Genomic DNA, 17,282 nt, shown 5'->3' on the forward strand with positions numbered 1-17,282 from the left:
CAACAGGCAGCAAAAATTGTCTTTTGCTAGAGTTGTAAATGCCTATTTTCATTTCTAATCCCTGTCATGCTTTGTTCACCCTGCCCTGATTCCATTCATACTGACACAACTGAAATTGTAAATTGCAAATTTTAAATGTATTTATGTAGGGCTTACGACCCTTGACAAGGCATTGAAGCGCTTTCTCAGTGAGTAGCATGCTACTCTGGAACCCAAGATTAGCAGTTAGTAGGTTAGTACAGGTTTTTATTGTTTTGTTCTTTCTTGTGCATTACTTGTGTTAGGTTTGTGCTCTTGTTTTTGTGTGTTTAGTAGAGTTTGGAGTCACTATACAATGGTAGGAATAGATTTGAAAAGGGTAGTTTGTAGTAGGGATAGAATGATAGGAATGGATTTGAAAAGGGGAAGTAGTAAGTTGCTTTTGTGACTAGTGGTCGTGGTCGTGTTTGCCTGTTAGTTGGGTGGCACGGCTTACAAGCATTTGCAATGCAATAGGTTCTGCATTCTCAAGGTTTTAAGCTATTGGCATTGTAAATGACAATGCCTTTTATTTATCTGTTTTGATAATTAACACATAAATAAAAGGCATTTTCATTTACAATGCCAGTTGCTCAAACTCTTGTACATGCGAGACCTAGTTGATTTCAAATAATCGGCCGCCATTGTCCTGGGGTGCTTGGAAAGTGAATGATGCACTGAATGTTGCAGTAAAGCATGAGTGTCTGCGGTAGGAGAAACTCATTAAAGAAAATAGTGCTTGAGGACTAAATAAGACATACCGTGTAACAACCGAAGTAAAAGGGCGAGTCCTCATGGGAGGTTACAAATGAAGACAAGGAAGCACTAAGGAGGGACTAACGAGCTTATTAACAAATCAGAAGCCAGCATTTACAAAGGACAGTGACACAAGCCAATGAAACATATGGGTGGAGAGTAGGCGGAGCTTCAAGTCCATACTCTAATACAGCATGCCTCGCAGAGCAGTGCATGAGCTGTCCAGGCTCGACCTTAAAAGGAGAGATGAAAGTCTAAGAAGGAGGCTTGAAAATTCATAGTAGTTAGAAAGGTTTGGGATGAGTCAGAGGGATGAGGGATGGGAAGGACGGGAGGGATTATTTATATAGCAAAATGTAAATATTGTATACGTACATATATATATACATATGATGCTTGGTAAAGTTTTGCTTGCTTGATTAAACTGCATATGTACATTGAAGCAGCAATATTTACATGGTCTGCTAAAATGATATCACCACCAATTTTGATGGAATGATTAACAAGGCTAAGATCAACACTAGAAATAAGATGCTTACTACTACAGGCATATATTTCGTGCAACATGGAATCCCCTGAAAGACTAACTGTAGTCTCCAATTCCATAGTCCTCTAGAACACTTCAGGCACTCAGACAATATGAGGACCCCAGGCAATATAATAAAAAAATGGGGCAGAATATACGGCCTGACCGTACTGAAAAACAACTCTCACAACAAATGTCGCAATGTGTAATGAAAGATAATTACATACTGGTATTAGGATGCTTCTTGACTGACAGCTAGGAGGTATGGTGGAGGAATTGGGAATTGAACTATATCAACACGGTCTTGGATATGTTTATACTGTAATAAGTTGAAAGAAAACATTTTGGGGAAAAATAAGTTGTGGCACAGACAATAGACTGGCAAAACATTTCCATCAGATTGTTACTCTTTCTTCAGTTTTTGTCCCAACTTTAAAATTGCTGCTACCTCAGAGACCTGAGGCCCACAGCCAGGCACACAAGGCCCCGATGGGAGAGGTTAGAGCTAAATAGAAGCTGAGAAATACTCCAACACAGAGGCCCAAAGACAGAGAAAGAGACACAAGGCCAAGACAGAAACCGAGAGAGAAAGAGCCTGGTACAGAGAGACAGGGATGCAAAATAGGAACAGACTGAACCAGTAGATCTGGGACAGACTGGCACAGAGACAGACACAGGTTACAGGGATAGAACAAAGGAACAAAAACATGAAACGTCGTGGTTGATTACATGTAGGACCACTTCACTATAGCAAAAATGACATCCATATCGCTTCCAAACTGACACTGCCACTTGATGGAACCGAACTAGCATTGATACTGAGTGGTGCATTACACTTTTACACACACAGAATCACTAACACTCAACTCTTTGCTGCTCAATAGATCTTTACAATTCCATAAATTAGTAATCACAATTAAATATTTTACATTCCTGTGAACACTTGCCTACCGTCCTAAAAGGAGCTCTCCTGCACTCTTGCAAAGTCATACCTGTGTGGCTACATAGCGAAGAGTGGACAGACTGATAAAGTTACAAAATGGCTTACATAAAAGCACAACTCAAAAAGACAAGCATTGGCAAAGCCAATTGGTCTTGCCTATGAATGAGCATTTGGCTTTCCCAATGTTTTTTTAGCCATGTTGTACAGCAGTGTGGCTGCTGTTCAGCACGGCTAAAGTTAGTGACATAAAAGAGAGTCACATGGAGTGTTGTAGAGTGGAATGGCGAAGACTGGCGAAGAGGGCTGTAGAGTGGAGTGGCAGAGAGTGTCTTATATTGAAATGGCATAGTGTGGAGTTTTGGAGAGTGGCATACTTTGGAGAGACAGGGTAGAGTTGAGAGGTGTAGAGTGCATTTGCATAAAGTGCTGCAGAGTATAGTGGCATTGAATTCAGCGGCATACAATGCAGCGTCACAAAATGCAGTGGCGAAGATTAGAGTGGTGAATAGTGGAGTGTAGTGGTGCAGAGTGCAGTGGGGCAGAGTGCAGTGGGGCAGAGTAGAGTGGTGCAGAGAAGAGTGGCACAGAGTAGAGTGGCAGAGAGTGGCAAAAAGTAGAGTGGCATAGAGTGCAGTGGCATAGAGTGCAGTGTTGTAGAGTAGAGTCGCATAGAGTGGTACAAAGTGGAGTGGCTTAGAGCTGAGAGATGCAGAGGGCAGTGGTGCAGAGTAGAGTCCAGTGGGATAGATTGCAGTGATGTAGAGAACAGATTAGAGTTGAATGATATAGAGTGCAGTGGCCTAGAGTGGTGCAGAGTAGAGCAGCATTGAGTGGTGCAGAGTAGAGTAGAGTGTCATAGAGTGCAGTGGCATTGAGTGGAGTAACATAGAGTGGAGTAGTGCAGAGTAGAGTGGTGTAGAGTTCAGTGACAGAGATTGCAGTGACACAGAGTAGAGTGTCAGAGAACAGTGGTGTAGAGTGTAGAAGAGTGGCAAAGAGAGCAGTGGCATTGAGTACAGTGATGTAGAGTAGAGTGCAGTGGCATAGAGTGCAGTTGTGTAGCAGGCATGGGTGTAGAGTGCAGTGGTTAAGTGTAGAGTGGGGTAGAGTGCAGCGGCATAGAGTGGAGAGGCGCAGAGTGGAATGGTGCAGAGTAGAGTGCATAGAGTGGAATGGCATAAACTGTTGTAGAGTGCAGTGGCATGGAGTGCAGTGGTGCAGAGTAGATTAGAGTGGCCTACAGTGGATTTACATAGAGTGCAGGGGCATAGAGCTGAGTATTACAGAGGAAAGTGCGTTGGTGTAGGGTGTATTGGCAAGAGTGCAGTGTTGCAGAGAGGCATGGAATACCGTGGCATAGAGTGGAGTTGTGAAGTGTAGATTGCTGTAGCCTAGACTGGGGTTGTATAGAGTACAGTGGTCTAGAGTAGAGTGGTGTAGAGTGCATTGGCATAGAGTAGAATGACACAGGGTAGACTAGAGAGGTGATGCGTGAAGTGGCATAGAGTGGAGTGGAGCAGAGTGCAGTGGTGTGGTGTAAAGTAGAGTGGTGCAGAGTAGAGTGCAGTGCAGTGATGTGGAGAGGTGCAAAGAAGAGTGAAGTGGCGTAGAGCGGAGTATGCATTGTATGGTATAGCACTGCCATTACAGGCAAATCTTTTTTAATTGAAATGACCAGTACATTTACACAGACACACGATTTTACTAATAAAACTATACAGTGCACAAATAAAAATGTGTGGAAATTGCATCACCTAGTGTAATGATTTGTTTTGATCATATTAAAGTGTTTGTTTCCAACACACTTCATAAATAACTAAAGATGTTATTCATTTGTGTTCCTAATTCTGATATATTCTGAAATACTTACACGGTTCATCTAAATGTTGTTGTATGCTAGAAAATACTCTTTCTTATCCCCAGTATCCAGCAAGATTGTCACATAAATCCTCTCACTTTGAACTCAGAGAAAGAAAATTAAACACGTGCCCTAGGAAAACAGCGCCTGACATTTGATCTCGATCTTTGAATGCACAGCACATGGGAGAAGTAAAGAACAAGATTTAAAGGCTTGTTCATAGAAATGGAATTCATGGAAGAATATAGCAAACATGGATTAGGCAATAGGAGGGACAAACTGAGCCTGGAGAGCCTAAAATAAATAAAGCCAGCAAATAGAAAGCCAGAAAATGTGAGTTACAAATGACAGAGTCAATGGTAATCAACGAGTGGAATGCATTCCTAAGTCAACATTCTGAAAGGCCCCAAGATTACTTTAGAAATCCAAACAGCTCCGCCGTCTGGTAGGCTGCGACCTAAAAAAGTAGGTTGTCACACTTAGAGGACTACAGATCAACTACTAACATGTCATTCAATGACAAACTACTTGAACAAGTTGTTCACTGGTAATCACAGAAATTCTTTCAATTAGACAAGTTAACTGGCACAACCTAGTTAGCCTTAAACTATCCAAAATATGGTGTTTTTTCTAATCTTAAACTACACATAGACAAAGAAAAATCTGTCTTGATTTATCTGTGGCTTTTGACCGATGGCCACTTCATGTTAAAAGTCTCCCAATAGTGCATAGGAAGTAGAAATATGGATATGGACAGGACCTCAGCTTCTTGGAAAAATTCAAAAACAGTTTTCCTAATGCCAAACTTCTCCATAGATCGTTCAATCACAGAAGGCTTAACAGTATGGTCCAGACTTCCTCCTTCTATAAAAAAAATCCCTTGATTCATCCGACTTGCACATTTTATCTGACTGTTGAGGATTATATTTTACATCAGTGGTAACCATACTTAAATCATCTTTGACACCACACCTTCAGACAACACCTTGGAACACGCAGGCTTCAAGAGAATCATGACAAAACAAATTTTACAATTTTACTGCCTTTCAAGCCTGTATAAAGTACACACATGCCCATGATTCTATGTTTTCACTCGTAGACTTGACGATGTGTACACTTGCACCTCCAGCAGCAGGAATCCTGCTGTCCTCACCCTCACCTCAGCTCTCTTTTTGATTAAATATGTCTGACGTTTTAGTTGTGCCTAACCAGGCAGCAATACTCTCATTCCTTAATTCCTGCCCGTTTATTCAGCCTCTTGACTGCTGTGACCCTAAAGGTGTGGTCATCACATGGAAGGAATGTGGGCCTCCTCGTGTTGTGGCTTTCTGTGTAGTTGGGTTTCTCCTGACTGCTTGTGTTACCTGCTGCCCTGATGGCTGGTGCCTGCAGGTCAAGCTTTTCACACTGGCCTATTTCTCTCCCTCATATCACGCTCAGGCCTGTGACGGAGCTGACAAAAAGCACACATTAAGCAATAGCAGCAGGATGTGTGCCTGGGGTCATGCTTGGATAGGTATTCCCTAGCCACGGCTGGCAACTTGGACCATTTCCTGAGGTTTGCTTAGTCAGCCATAATGCCCGGAAGTGAGTTACACAATGATGTGCTTGTTCACATGACCTTCCTTAGCATTCTCATATGAAATATACGGTCTGTTCTACCCTTTTCCACTTCCCTCTGAAAAACACTAGGACTCACATTAGCAAACACATATGCTGTATTGTAATGTAGGTGCCAAAGAGACTACATAAACTGATCTTCCTCAGAAAGAGAAAGAAACATTTATCAGCCCAGGTAGCTATTCCTACATTGCAATCCACCCAACCTGTCATCCCCACATGTTACTGTTCTCCTGCTTATGTTCATAGTGTCAGAACAGACAGATTTGATTTGCATTTCAGAACGTTAACTTCAGTATGCTGGTCTAAAATTCACAAGTAATCTGATTGACAAGCTATGATGTTGAGATGATGGACTAATCTTAAGGTTTCTGGAATGGAAGCCAAACTACTGTTGGGGCAAAGGCAGTTGCTCCAGGATGTCGGTATTTGCTGGGCCTCTAAACTTAAAGATGTGCACAGTTGTGGTGGATACTTTTCACCTACAGTAGGCACCACAAACATGGCGGTCCCCTCTTAAGAAGAAAGAAAATACGGCTCCAGATCCTCCTTGTCTCTCCTCACAGTGGGACTGTCATCACTTTAAATTAGTCCAGGGAAAGAACCCTAAAGTGGGGATGCATCATAAGGAGCTATGTAACAAATGTACCTGGAATAAAAGGAGTTTTCCCCAAGAAAATGGAGACATTAAAACATTTTTTGTGTGTGAGTGCCATGGTTTCAGTAGCAATTTTGGACACAGGGGTCTCTGCCAGTTATGATGTCCCTTCCCTGATCTCTCATGATAGAGCAGGAAAATCTAGTCTGAAACTTTATTAATAGAATTGATAATTTGCTTTAGACATTAACGTAAAAACACACAATCGAGTAACGTATGAAAATTTGCCTTTATTAAACATACAAAAGCTTGGTTGCAGAGTTATAATACAGATAGTTTTAGAAGATATCCCATCGAGAGATTTCAATTCTAGCATATTTCCATTGCTAAACCCAGATTAGGCGTTATTCCTTTTTCTATCTTTCCTTAATTTCTCTTTAATAAATAAATGGCTTTAAGACATGCTGAACCATGCACAAATGTGTTTAATAGATGACCCAAATGTGGCTTGTTTAGACTTGTCATTGCTGTAGAATGTGCTAACTTCATAACATGTATTTCTACTTACCAAGCTACATGTTCTCATTGTATTGATAGTTTTAGATTTCAGATACTCATACAATGCTGAATAGTGAACAGTATACTGAAACAATAATGCTTACATGGAGACTTGAATCCCATGATTTAACCAGGACATTAAAAGTAAAATGTCTGTGACTTTAAAGTAGTTCATTATTACGCAGTGGAACACTAAATAGCTAGTAGTTAGACATCATTGAAGTTTCTCATGGGAACCCAAGGCAAATGTTACAAGTATATGAATGTCTAGCAAGTAATTGATACTTTCAAGTAGTACCCTGTTGACATTGTGTGTTTACCATGGGAAACAAAGGAAGAAGCTGTAGACCATTACATGATTTCTCTTCATTGGCTCGAGATGATCTCACACCAAATGGATTAATACATGTGTTTTACATTATTGCGTGTTTCCTAGTTAGGCAGCACAGTCTCTTTTGAGCTTTGTGGAGCTTTCCTTTAGACTTGATCTTTATATTGAGAGACTTGCTATAAGACCGTTGACAACTTGTTGTCACTTTCCACTTTGACTGTGACCTTTCCCGATTTACTTCTATTCTCTTGCTACCACAGCACCTGTTTTTCACTTACAGAGGCCCGGCTGAGTCTTCCTGAAATACTCTTTATGGGGAGTTCGATTTTTTAAAATGCTCCACTGATCTCACTCTTCTCAGGAACTCTTGATGGGTTCTGCCTAAATTCTGAACTGAGTAATCTGTATAGAATAGGGATTACATTCCTTTATGAAACACACCTGTTATCTGCTGCATCATTTTGACTTTAACCATAACCTTTTATTTGATATTTCTGTAAATGGATTTATCTGACTAACTAATTGAATAAATATGATATAAAATAATGTACTAATCTCAATAACAAGAATTAAAGATGTTTAAGCTATCCCAAACTCTCATCATTGACTGGACTGATCAGCTGTTAATGATGATGTTCATTTAGAGATTTTCAATTTATGCTCCATTCTAAAATGGTGGCAAAGCCCTATTCGCCAGAAGAGGAGCAGAGCGCGGAGCTAGAGCCTATTTTGTAAGTTAAGGGCTGAACTGATTAAATTAAACTGACTTCTGCACTATCACTCTAATGCCATTTATGTTGGCCACAAGTCTGCCAAAAGGGTGCTCCTGATGGCAGAGGTTGTAGTGTCTCCAACATTGATGAGCCCAAAAACTACTACCCTTTTAAGGGATAGAAATTCAGAGTGGGAGGTACCTTGTCTATTTTCGGTGGAAGTCTTATTAATACACTCCTCAAAATGAGGCACTATTTTTTCCACTATTTCATTAGACACTTGGAAAGTTGTGCAGTTTCACATATCCACACTTCATGAGATTATGAAAATTGTTTAGCAAATTTCATGCACTATGTAAAGTGTTCACCCTCAAATCAACAATGTTGAAAAGAGACAACAATAGTGATTTCAGGAAAGAAAGTATACAAGGTCTAATGTGTGGAAATTATTTAGCTGCAGAGAAATTATTCTGCAGAGGGTATACTTGTATTGCCCTTGCAGGAATAAGTTCCGAAAAGAAACGCTTTGGAGAAAAAAATGCTTGCAAAGTTTTTTCTTGGAAATTGAATTTACAGATGTTTGCTTCCAGTTTAACAATTATGTTAGCGCTGAGAGAAGCAGACATTCCACTGTACAAAGTTATACTGATCACATTTGTCAGTTGTGGCTGGTTATTGCAGGTATTACTGAGAGGCTTCTTGTAATTGGTTTATATGTTCCAGTGGTTTGGTACTAGAAAATCATATTCAAAATACGATTTGACAGAAATATTGTGTCCTAAATATAATTTGCAAAAGTATCACCCCATTAGAGTTAATCGTAGAAAATCTACACCAAATGGGATGATATTTTTGTTAACGATCTTTAAAGCACAATATTTCTGTCAAACAATGTTTTTGCTAACAATAGTCTGACATGCAACTGTTCAAACAATAAACATAAGGTGACCTATGCTTTTTTAGTTTCACTACACACCGCTCTTGCATCTGTCACAAACAGCATTGCAACAAATACTTTAACACATACGTAGACTGCACTTTTGGTTTATATCTTGCTCATGATTGGATGACTTTCCTGCCTCTTTTAATGTCCTGCTCCAAATCCAGTGGTTTTCTTTCCTATTCTTGCGGTTCCGCTTCTGGGGCATCTAGCCCTCACCCTTATTTTTGAGAGGTTGACTGCTGACTTTAGGAAAATATTTTTGGTTTAAATTGGAAAATACATGAAAAGTCATTGCTAATGAAGAAGAAACCTTTATCAGAAAGCATAACTAGTGCAGTTCTAAGGAAGATCCACAAAAAAACCCTGACTGCAACTTTTGTACTGGTAGAAGTCAGCATAACTGCAGAGTTAAAAAGTCCCATAGCTATTAAATCTTGTCAAAACAACATTAACAGGGCATTGCTGCATGCAAAATCAGCACTTTCAACTTCTTGGAATCCCTCATTTCTTGCTTGAATTCTTTTTGTGAGTTAAAAAACGAAGGCATCTTTGAAGTCTGTAAATTCTACCAGAAATCCTTGTAACATGAGGAATCACGTTCCCATTTACGCACACACGGAGAAGGGTGTTTGTGGGAATTCATAATCGAGATGAATTATAGGGAAATGTGAAAGTTCAAAGTCATCTGATTCAAACTTCTCAAAGTTCGCAAAAAGCAAAGTTTGTGAAATAAACTGTCCTTCACCAAATATTTCAGATGTCATTATCAGTTGCTGGAAGCACCACCCTTCAAAGACGCAGACAATTTGCTATATTGAAGTTATGGACATTTTCTCACTGTGCCGCGGTGAGGTTGCTGACTTTAAACACACTGAAGTTAATGGAAGGTATGCTTTTAAACAGTCTAAACCACTGGCAATCACTCTGTCTAGTATTCCAACACACTGTTTTTCACTCACTGTGTCACTTCAGCAGAGGTCCTCCTCATGCAAATCAATTCTGATCCTGGTCCTTAGAGCAGCAGTCCATCCTGAACTACCAGAAGGGGTCCCCTATAGAGGAGATCACAGGCAGCCCCATAAATGTTTCAAACTTATTAGGCCTCATCAGTGAGATACAGCTTCGACCTATGGCACAGTGTGAAAGGAACCCACGTCTGGGCATATCATGGGCCACTTAGGGTGTTACATTAAATATACAATACGGTGATGGGAGGAATATTTAAAAATGGTCTAAACCACTGGCAACTGCTCGGTTTAGCATTCCAACCCATCGTTTTTCACCCAGGGTCCTGCTCCAGACAGAAAGCCACCTTTTGCAAATCAGTGCTGACTCTGGTCCTCATGGGAACAGTGCATCCCACACTGCCAAACGAGCCCCCCTCCAGAAAAGATCAAAAGCACTCTCAGGCCATTTTTGGCCTTGTTAGGCTTTGTCATTGAAGTATAGCTTAGACCCTGTAGCACAGTGATGAAGGGCCCACATCTGTTCATACCCGAGGTCACTTAGAGTGTTACATCAAGCACTGCTCAACCATTACTAGGGTTTCTTGTGTTCCCTTCTGAAAGGGCCACACCTCACTTGGCAGTTCTGGATGGCCTATTCCCATGAGGAATATGGTCAATGCTGATTTGCATAAGGTGGGGCTCTGTATAGAGTGGCGCAGTGACTGAATAACTTAGGTTGGAATGCTACACAAAGCAATTGCTAGTGGCTTAGAGTACTTTCAAGGTTTAGAATATTCTGTGTTTGAGGTAGCTGACTTTGCCTGACTTCACACAGACAAATATTTCCCTTTATGCAATTAGTGGCACGTATCATGTAATGAGGTCTTGTTAGAAGAAGTTATGAGACTGTGCACATTTTGTTGTTTCATGACACAATCTCCAAATATTCCACCAATCTCAAAGTAGCAGTAAGAAATAACATGCAACACTTTCTAAGACAAGACAGCCATTAGGTTCTGAATCTGTCACACTTTCAGCCGCTTTCCTCTTAGGACTTGGAGTCAGTATACAGTACCTTTTCACAAAAAAGGACCTGCACAATCCAACAACTCACTACTGTTATGAGCTGGTATTTAAAAGGTTGACGCTTCAACGTCAGTGTTGGAAATGGCCCTTTTTGCAGGGTTATCCCCAAACTGTTTTTTGCTTCTTCCTCCCTTGTTTTTCCTGACCTGTGGTTGTTAGCTATAGGGCTCTGGGCACTTTACCACTGCTGATCAGTACTAAAGTGCATATGCTCTCCCTGTAAATTCTTATTGCGATTGGTTATCCATGATTGGCATACTTGTTTTACCAGTAGGTCCCTAGTAAAGAGCACTGAGTGTGCCAGGGCTGGTAATTCAAATGCTACTAGTAGACCTGCAGCACTGATTGTGCCACCCATGTGAGTAGACCTAAAATGGTGTCTCAGGCCTGCCACCGCAGTGCCTGTGTGCGGATGCTAACTTCCATGTTGTCCTGCCCAATGTAAACACTGTCCAGGCCTGACCCTTCCCTTTTCTTACACAATGGACACCCCTATGGTAGACCCAAGGTACCCCCCTGGCAGGGTGCAGTGTATGTAAAAGGTGGGGCATGTACTAGTGTGGGTTACATGTCCTGATAGTGAAATACTGGCAATTTCATGTTTCACTATTGAAAGGCCATCTTGCCTGTAGGATAAAATGGAGAATGCTGTGTCCCATGTGTACCTGCCTATCTGCCCATAGGAGCAAGATGGGAAGCTGAAGTCTGGTATCCCTTAACTCAGAATTTGGTAACGCATCTTTTAGGAAAGATGGTTTTTAAATTCCGTGTATGAAATTAGCACTTTTAAAAAGTGGCTATTTTCCTGTTCAACTTTTCTGTGTGCCTCTGCCTGTTTGTGTATTGACTGTCTGGTTTGTGAGTGACAGGGGCTGGGTGGCTCCCAGAGACTGAGTGGGCCATCCCTGGGCTGAATATACCCATCTGAATGTAGAGTGGTGGGAAGTAGTCGCACCTGGGTCTGAATAGGGCTGTGCCTGCCTCCCACAATGCTGGCTCCACCTCCTGCGGTGCGCCTGAAGGCACTGGCCCACACTCACAAAGGAAGGAGATGTGCCCTGTCAAAGGTCACCTAGAACCGGTTTGGACTGGATCCTGGACCCCTCACACATGTAAGAACAAAGACTTTTGGGGTATAAAAGTAAGAGCTGAAACCCCAGTAAAATTAGACTACTTCTGCAATGAAGAGGACTCTCTTATCAAGAATATCAGCTGAAGAGACTGAGGAAGACTGCCCTTGCTGTGTGTTCTGGGGCTGGCCTGCAGTTTGCTGTTTCCACTGAGGAAGAGGACAAAGGGACTTTGCTATGTGCTGTGTCCCCCACCTGCTTGAAGAAGGGACTTTGCTGTGTGATGTGTCCAAAAGTCCCCAAGGGCCTGAGTAAAGCTGGCCTCCTGTTTCTGAAACCCGGGAAAAAAGGTTTCAAAAGATCATCTGTACCCTGTGACCAGAGTGTGCCTATCATGAAGCCTGCATGTCTGAAAACTGCCCCGATCTCCCAAGGGCGTCCCTGCAATGTTGCATGGTTTACTCTGAGCCTTGCCGGTGTCCTTCGCGAAGGCTGCTTTGTCAGTGCCTAATTTACCCCACGGATCGCCTCTACTGCTCGGTGCATGTGTCGGCACACAGCGGGTGTCTGGCGTGAAGACTACCTTGCCACCAGAGGACAGAATACTGGAGGCGCGGTGCCGAGTAAATTCATCGCCGCCGGCCCGGTTCAGAAAAGGAGTGAAGCGATGTGTCACCGCCAGGGGAAAGCCGCGCTGAGATTGGACTGAGTGCGGCGGGTCACCTAGCAACAAAGGGGGCTTGTCGGGCCGAAATCACGCTAGGATAGAGAGAAGTCACGGGCCGTTGCTAAGCCATAGAGGAATCCCCAGTGAGGGAGCGCCGGCTCCATTGCAACCCACCCAGCAGGACGTCAGCCCGAGCCGGAGAAGAACGGCGACTGACTGCAGAAAGCGGCCACAAAGAGGGAACTGCCTGCAGAGTCGTCAGCGAGGACTCCACCCTTGACCCCAGGTAACTGTTTTGATCTGTGACCGCGGCCTGAGACTAAGGTTAAGTACAATAAAAAGTGGTCCGAGTTTGTTACAATAATTCCACAGATGTTCTTTATTTACTCCATACAGAAAATCACCACAGATACTTTTAAGTAATTATAACTGAAAACAATGAATAATAAAGTTTGAATATTCACAGTGAACTTATTTATGCAATCGTGTACTCTGGTAAGTTCATCATCACAGAAATTGTTTAAGAAACATCAAAATTTGACAATGTAATTATGAAATCATTACATCAATGGTGCTCTCAGTGAGGAAGGGAAAGGTTGTGAAGAGGTAGGTGAGGGACTGGGTAAAGGTGGCGTGACATTGATAACATCACAATAAAATCTATACGCCTTTACAGTCAAGGTAATATAAATGTTCCCAATTCACATCACACTTAGGTTAGGTAAGTCCATTTCATTTGTTCCTATGTTGTGCTAGGTTGGCGTAGTCTACGTTTCGACCCCCATGTATGTTGAAGGGTTGTTATTGCCTCATGTTGGGGTCTTCATCAGGACATCAAAAGAAGAGAGCCTAAAATGTAACATAAAGGCTAACATTAGATGGTTGTGGTGAAATGTGCTCAATAATTGGACTGAATGTAGGCAATACCTACATCAGAAGGAACGGTCAGAGTCTGTACCGTCGCTGTGTGGGCCTGCTCCTTGAGGTTCTATAAAGAAAATTAAGGGAAATCTCAGTGGAGAATGTGGGCACAATGGCCATGCAGCAATACATGTGGAGGCCGGGAGACTTACTTGGACAACGCTCCTTTAGATGAGCATGCGATATCTCTTTCCGTTTTGTCTAGACACTCCTTCACAATCAATGGGTTCAGTGCGCACCTGGTACCGTTCTAGGAAATCAAATAAATAAATGAACATGAGGGTTGGTATATTATTGGAAAATTTGGCAGTGTTTTTAAAAACAATTTTACATCTAGGGCTGATGTTAACCCTAAGGCTAACTGGTAATTGGTAATAGTTCCCATGAATGGGAAAGCGGTGGTTAGTGGCGTTAGGCATCTGGCCGTGGTCTTTGTGCTCAAAGCACTGATCGTTACCCCTTGTTAAATTGGAGCCGACCAGAGCGTGTGAAACAAATGGTAATTCAATACCGTCGGCAGGGTCAGAGGCTGGTAATGATGACAGATTAGGGGGAGCTGTATTTAAAAAAGAGAAGGGGCTTTTAGCCATTCCTAAAACGAGCTTGCGGTCTCTTACCTGATCGGCGTTTCAATCGGCCGTCAGTGTGCGGCACTCCCTCGGTGTGCCTGGAGTTGCTCACGGTGCCGCCGCTGACTGCTGGGTGAAGGGGCTCGGCTCGGTTGGGCCAATCACCTGGCTGCATCGTAAGACGCCATATCACTGGGTGAGCTGCGTGCAAGGGGGCGTCTAAAAGAGATACCTCTTGCAAACAGCGAGTGTCCTAGTTAGTAAGCTTACTCCCTCACATGTACCGGGTCTGAACCGGGCTGAGATTAGTAAATGGTGTTCTCCTTCGTTTTTTATATACAAAAGATCTTAGGTAGTTGCAAGTAGAAATAGTAATACATTCCCACTGAACATAACAGCTTAAACACATAATGCTGATGCCTAGAGGGTAGCCACATGTTCATGTATTTCCTGCAGATGATCTTATGGACTTAGCAATTTAAAGTCAATATAAAGTCCCAATCAACATAACAGCTTAAACACATAATTAAAATGCTTCACAGGTATGCCATTTGTTAATGTATCTACAGCATATCAGTTACAGTTTTATCATATACTACAATGTCATAGTGAACTGTTGGGCGATACAGTCATATTACCCTAGGAATACAAATAGGTGCTGTGCCACCAATAAGATCATTTTAAACATTACTATATAGGTTTAGTACTCCCCTGAGTTGCTCTCGCGAAAAAACGCTATTAGCTGAGTTGGATATTGTATTCCCCTCACCAAAAACATAGAGGCTGTGACGTGTGTTATGTCTGATCCTACGGTATTAAGTTTACTCAGGATCTAATCCTGCCATTTGTGCAAAGTTGGCATCTAGTTCATTCAGTCCCATGCTTATGGTATTGAATATGTGCATCCATTTGCACTCCCTGATGTTTAAGACAGAGTTCAGATTACCTCCTCGGGGCCCACGTGATCTTTTCAAGTACTACCCATCGCATGGATTCCGGGGTGTGGTTCTTGTCCATGTAGTGTTCTACCAGTGGTGCCCCTGATGTTTGACAACGGATCCTGCTGCAATGTTGAAAGATCCGGTTCTTTATTTTCTGTTTGGTTTGTCCAATATACATAAGCTCACATGGGCAGAAGATGGCGTATATTACACCGCTGGTGTTGCAGTTCGTAAGAGACCTGAGATCGATAGTTAGGTTGTTGTGAGTCACTTTCTTTGTCTCCCAACATGTTGGGCATGCTTTACACGTGGTACATCGAAAATGTCCTACCACCTCTGGTAGATTCCAAAGTCCTTGGATGGTCGGTGCCTGTGGTGTATCCAGCAGCGAACGGACCACATGGTCCCTTATGCTTTTCGCCTTTTTGAAGGCATGCATTGGTGGTTGAGGGGTATCAATGACATCCGCTACCAAGCCCCAATGTTTGTTGACTATTCTTTTGATCGCGTTGCTTTTGGTGCAGTGTGTGGTCACGCAAATCATTCGTTCTTGAGATGACGGACGTTCCTTAGGCATCAGTAAGGTAGCTCTATCTTGGTACCATGCTCTTTTTCTAGATCTTTTTACGAGTCGCTTGGGGTATCCCCTATCAATCAAGCGGGAGATCAAATCCTCGGATTCTTTGAAATAGTCCATCTTCAAAGAGCAATTTCTCCGGATGCGGAGAATTGACCGAAGGGCAAGTTGTCCCGGAGTCCTCTGGTGTGGTGGCTCGAATATTTCAGAAGAGTATTTCTTTCAGCTGGTTTTCTATAGAGGGTGGTGTATAGTTCCCTGTCCCTTTCCCTTATGCTGATGTCCAAGAAATCAATAGACTCCTTATTCATGTGCATAGTGAACTTGATATCTTCAGACTGTGTGTTTAGCCATTCAACAAAAGCATTCAGGTCATGCTCCTCGCCTGTCCATATCGTGAGGACGTCATCTATATACCTATGCCATGTGGAGATCATATTATGGTATGGATTGTGTTGTGATAGGATGCATTGCTGTTCATATTCTGACATGTATAGAATTGCCAGGTCCAGGGTGAAGGCAGCACCCATTGCCACTCCTTTGCTTTGGATGTAGAACCTGTTCTGGAATACAAAGAAATTCTTCGTCATGGCGATTTCCAGCAGGTCGATGATGAACTCCGTGGGAACCCCAGCCGGTTGTTCCCTCCTTTGAAGAGCTCTTCTCATGCATTCTAGCGCAGGTCTCTGTGGGATGCTGGTGTACAAAGAGACGATGTCCATCGTTACCAGCAGTTGACTATTTTTATTGAATGGCATCTGGTCCACCAGGTTGATCACTTGCATCGTGTCCCTGAGATAGGTAGGTGTGGTTTCAGCGAGTGGTTTCAGGAATACATCCACATACTTGCATAAGGGCTCTAGAAGCGAGCCGCATCCCGAAATAATTGGACGTCCGGGTGGTTTCTCTAGATTTTTATGCACCTTGGGTAGTACATAAATTGTCGGTATCCTGGGTTGTTCCACGTTAAGATAATCAAATTCCTTCTTAGTGAGGAAACCCATTTCGAGTGCTTGCTTGGTGATGGCCAATATCTCCATCCTGATCTCCTTCGTGGGGTCCGAGGCTACTGGTCTGTAGCTGTCGCCATCCCTCAGTTGGGAGTAGATTTCAGCCTTGTAATCTTCCGCATTCAGCATCACTATGGAACCACCCTTGTCGGCTGGTTTGATTATCACTGATTTATTGTTCCTTAGCATGTTCAGCGCTGTTTGTTCTCCTGCAGTGATATTATGTTTGACATAGGATCTGTCTTCACAGGTTTTTAGAACGTCCCTCAGTACCACGCTCTCATATGTCAAAATTCTGTGAGACACCAATGCCGTAGTTGGCATGAACGTTGATGGAGGTCGTAGATTGGTGAAAGCCGTCGTGGCTGTTGATGGTCGATTGAGAAAGAAGTTCTTTAATCGTATCTTTCTGAAAAATCTGGTGAGTTCAGCTTGGATAGTAAATCTGTTGGCATGAGATGTGGGTACAAATGAAAGCCCTTTGCAAAGTACACTGGTTTCTTCAGCAGTTAGTGTGTGGCTTGATAGATTGATTATGGGGCAGACTCTGGTATCTGTTCTGGGAAATCCTCTGGCTACCATCTGTAGGTTTTCCTCCTGGTGCTCCTCTCCCCGTGATCTTCTTGTTGG

This window comes from Lissotriton helveticus, chromosome 7 (assembly GCF_964261635.1).
Source record: "Lissotriton helveticus chromosome 7, aLisHel1.1, whole genome shotgun sequence".
NCBI classification, from domain to species: Eukaryota; Metazoa; Chordata; class Amphibia; order Caudata; family Salamandridae; genus Lissotriton; species Lissotriton helveticus.